This window comes from Otolemur garnettii, unplaced genomic scaffold (assembly GCF_000181295.1).
Source record: "Otolemur garnettii isolate 467f Iridium unplaced genomic scaffold, OtoGar3 scaffold00026, whole genome shotgun sequence".
NCBI classification, from domain to species: domain Eukaryota; kingdom Metazoa; phylum Chordata; class Mammalia; order Primates; family Galagidae; genus Otolemur; species Otolemur garnettii.
The window spans coordinates 4,258,459-4,263,116 of NW_003852421.1; the positions used below are offsets into that span (position 1 = coordinate 4,258,459).

At 46.0% G+C, this 4,658-nt stretch overlaps 1 non-coding gene across 1 annotated transcript; it reads right to left on the reverse strand.

The window, feature by feature from the left end:
• Positions 1-4,158: 4,158 nt before the first annotated feature.
• LOC111724801 lies at positions 4,159-4,265 on the reverse strand. The gene has a single exon (XR_002773024.1). It is a non-coding gene; the product is annotated as a U6 spliceosomal RNA (small nuclear RNA).
• Between the last annotated feature and the right edge of the window lie 393 nt (positions 4,266-4,658).

Consider the following 4,658-nt stretch of genomic DNA (forward strand, 5'->3'; position numbering starts at 1 on the left):
TCCCAGGTAGCTGGGACTACAGGCACCCACCACAACACCAGGTATTTTTTTGTTGCAGTTGTCATTGTTGTTTAGCTGGCTTGGGTGGGGTATGAACCCCCCAGCCTCCGTGCATGTGGCCAGCGTTGTGCGATGGTGCTGAGCCCAGGCATCTTCATGTAATTTGTCAAAAGCTGAGCTGTGCACTGAACCAGTTCAGAGCCCTGTGCAAGAGCTGGGTACAGTTCAGGTATCTGGGCACAGGGAGAGCAGCGGCCCTACTCTGCTCACCACTTTTTATTTAATTGGGGTATAACTTACATGCAGTAAGGCGCACAATCCTTAGGAGGGAAAGCTTTGTGTACTCAGCTCCCAGAACTCTGCCAGCTTGACATAGAGAACATCTTCAGGGCTGCCTATAAAGGACTTGGTCCCCACGCTGTATTGTCCTGAGCAAGATCTTAGAGCTCTTCCCCGGCACCAAAAAAACTGATACTACACCATAAACATTCAGTTCCATTGTAAAGTTTTCTTTTCATATTGACATTTAACTTACAAACGTCATCTTTAAAATGTGCTCGCTTTATTAATTCTGCTAATAGTTTTGATTTTTAGACATTAAAACATTATTGTTTAAAATTAAAAAACCCCACCCACCAGATGTTGTTCTTCCAGAGAAGTGATTATATGTCCAAGGCACAGACCGCCTCTTAAAGAGAAATTGGAAGTTCTCCCTTCCCCATGGAGACAGCAGCAACATCGGAATTACCTCATCGAGGGGTGATTTCTCATGATTGGTCAACCAAAAACAGTCAGAGAAAGATAAAGTTCATATCAAAAAAGAAACTGCATCTTCAGGAAGTATTTTTTTTCTAGAATCCATTCAGTGTTGCAGAGGAAAATACATTGACTTTCTAAATGGGTGTGTTGTCCTTCAATAATGTGGAATTCCCATGCTGAAGAATTTCTTCCATAGCCGGGCATTGTGGTGGACACCTGGAGTCCCAGCTACTTGAGAGGCTGAGGCAAGAGAATTACTTGAGCCCAAGAGTTTGAGGTTGCTGTGAGCTGTGATGCCACTGCACTCTAGCGAGGGCGACATAACAAGACTCTGCCTTAAAAAGAAAAATTTTTTCTTCCAAACATTTTTCCTTAAGGAATTTTATTTCTACATTAAAATTTTAAGTTATTGATTTAAGATTGTGGTCAGCTTAAAATTAAAAAAATATTTTTTTTAATCACAAAGATTACTTTCCTTTAAAAGGCCCATGAAATATGAAATAGATGAACTCTAGGGAAAATATTCCCCATCATGAACTGTGTTTGTGTACATATAATATTAAATATAATTTAATACTATATCAAAATGTATAACACATTTGTATAACTATGTGATATATTTCTAGAGCTACCTAGTAAGTAAACATAAGTGTAACAGCTTGCCTACCACTGTGTCTCCATATGCTACGAACCAGTGTGAATGCCCATCTGAGACCTCTTCTGGGCTCCCACCCCAGGGCCAGCAGGGCCCTCCTCCTATTACTTTACTGTGCTATTTTGATCTTCCCTTGGAGACCACGCCCCTAGGGAGAAAAAAATGTACCAAACACCCATTCACTCTTTTTTCTTTTTCCCCAAGCAGACAACTGAGCTCTGGGAATCTATTATGCCCAGGTTACACTCAGCTACAAATGACACCAGAACCCACCCTGAATCGTGCAGGTCCAAGGCACTGGACCAGAGGGGACGGTCTGAGTCCCTTGCAGGTGGCTGCTTTTATCAGCGGTTGACTGGATAGGGCAGGGTCTGACGTGGAGATGAAGTTTCAGGTGCACTGACAGGGCACAGTCTAGCACCCTGAGTCCGCGTCCCTGCTGCTGTGGCCTCTCTGCATGCTTGGCCTGCTTCCTCCAACCCTGCCTTGCCTCTCTTTTCTTGCCCTTCATTTGGCTATTTTTTTTTTTTTTTGAGACAGAGCTTCAAGCTGTCCCCCTGGGTAGAGTGCCGTGGCATCACAGCTCACAACAACCTCAAACTCTTGGGCTTAAGCAATTCTCTTGCCTCAGCCTCCCAAGTAGCGGGGACTGCAGGTGCCCACCACAATGCCTGGCTATTTTTCGTTGCCATTGTTGTTGTTGTCATTGTTGTTTAGCAGGCCCAGGCTGGGTTCAAACCTGCCAGCCTCGGTGTATGTGGCTGGCGCTGTCACTACTGTGCTACAGGCGCTGAGCCATGATACCTTATTTCTAATGATCCTTAAAACACTGGCATTTTACATTTCTGTTCCAGACCTCTGCTTGTTTCTTTTCCTCTTTCCTGTCCTCCCTTCCCCTGACATTTTGTCCTGTTCTTTCTCGTCTCCTGCCCGGACTTCCCTCAAGTCACTGCGTACTGGGCATCCTGTTTATATGCCATGGGCATTTGAAGGTAGTCCAAAACTGACTCTCATTCTCCCTGCAAACCTTCTCAGCCCTCGTGTGTCTTAGCAAATGGCCTCCTTACTAAGCATTCATCCCAGAGGATAATTTTGATCATTCTTGCTGCTTCCTAGTCAATCTGGTCCTGTTTGCTGGCAGGCTACAATCTCAGCTCCTGGCATATCACAGCAGCTGCCCCTGCCGTCTTCTCCAGCCTCACCCCTCATCTTCCCCTGCACACACGTGCCCCCATGCAGACTGGCACATGCCATCTGCTCTGCCATTGGTGCCTTTGCTGGTATAGTCATCTTCAGTGAAACCCAGCTCCTGAGTGCCTGCTCTGGAATGCACTGGCCTCTCAAGATCCAGCTGTTATTTCTTTTTTCTTTTTTTTTCTGTTTTTTGAGGCAGAGCCTCAAGCTGTCCCCCTGGGTAGAGTGCCGTGGCATCACAGCTCACAGCAACCTCCAACTCCTGGGCTCAAGCAAGTCTCCTGCCTCCGCCTCCCAAGTAGCTGGGACCACAGGTGCCTGCCACAACGCCTGGCTGTTTTTTGGTTGCGGCATCATTGTTATTTGGCGGGCCCAGGCTGGATTTGAATCCACCACCTTAGGTGTATGTGGCTGGCGCCTTAGCAACTTGAGCCACAGGCACCGAGCCCCAGCTGTCATTTCTATGACACCTCCATAAAGCGTTTCCTGTTCCCACAGGTAGAATTAACAGCTTCCTTTTTATGTCTCCTCTGTGCTCTGGGCAGACTTTCTTCACAGCACTAGAGGACGTATTTCTTTGTCTCCCCATTTAATGGTAAGGTCCTTAAATATTTATTCAGCACTGTATTAGTCCTGTAAGAGACAGTCAGTGTCTGCTGAATGAGAGAATTAGAGAATGATGAGGATTGCCCACAGTGATGCGTGCCCCCACCACAAAGATGAAAATCAGCGTGTGTCTCTCAGTGGCCATCCAAAACTGCATGGGATCACTGCCTGGATTTGGGGTGTGGACATTTTGTGGAATATAAGAAAAACTTGTAATTTTCATGGCATGGCCTCTCAACCTCCAAATCACCAAAAAGTGAATGCAAAATTTGGAACAGTGCCAAGTTCTGTGATACCTGCAACATGAGAATGAAAACAGTATCCTTCTCTTCGGTGATGCTGTGGGATTACATGGTATTATGTCCCAGACAGCTCAACACAACACGATGCGTGGGGTCTCCCCAAACAAATGTCAGCTTCCACCATGCTGTGTGGAACAAAACTGCATGCAGGGGTACAGATTCCATGTGACCCTGATTTTGATGTTAATTACAACCACTCTCCACCACTGTTCCCCAGAATATTTCCGCATGTGAAGTTGGGATTCATGAATTGCAAAGATAAGCTCTTAGACACTTTAAAGTTCTCGTGCCTCTTTCTTTTTTTTTTAGTTTTTTTTTTTTCTTTTGGCTGGGGCCAGGCTTGAACCCACCACCTCCGGCATATGGGGCTGGTGCCCTACTCCCTGAGCCATAGGCGCCGCCCTCTCGTGCCTCTTTCAAGATTTTCTAAATCAGTTGAAAAGGAACCTAAAAAGCATAAGCTATTCTTTTTTTTTTTCTTTAGAAACAGAGTCTCACTTTGGTAGAGTGCTGTGGTGTCACAGCTCACAGCAACCTCCAAATCCTGGGCTTAGGCAATTCTCCTGTCTCAGCCTCCCAAGCAGCTGGGACCACAGGCGCCCACCACAATGTCCAGCCATTTTTTTTTTTAAGATGGGACACAAAAATATGGAACGCTTCACGAATTTGTGTGTCATCCTTGCGCAGGAGCCATGCTAATCTTCTCCGTATCGTTCCAATTTTAGTATATGTGCTGACGAAGCAAGCACCGTCCAACCATTTTTTTTGGTGCATTTTGGCCAGGGCTGGGCTCGAACCTGCCACCCTCAGTATATGGGGCCAGTGCCCTATCCACTGAGCCACAGGCGCCACCCACACACAAGCTATTCTTTACCCTCTTTACCAACACCAGTCCTGTGTGGCTCAATAACAAAGATACATTCTGAAAAACATGTTAGGAAATTTCATGGCTGTGAATATCACAAAGTGGATGGCGTCACCCCCTGCTCACCCGGGCTGTATGGTATGGCCTGCTGTTCCTGGACTGCACCCCTGCACGCCCAGTGACTGTAGGCACTCATAACACAGTGGTATTTGTGTATCTAAACACAACTAGATATAGAAATGGTAACATACAAATATGGCATAAGAGATTTAAAAAG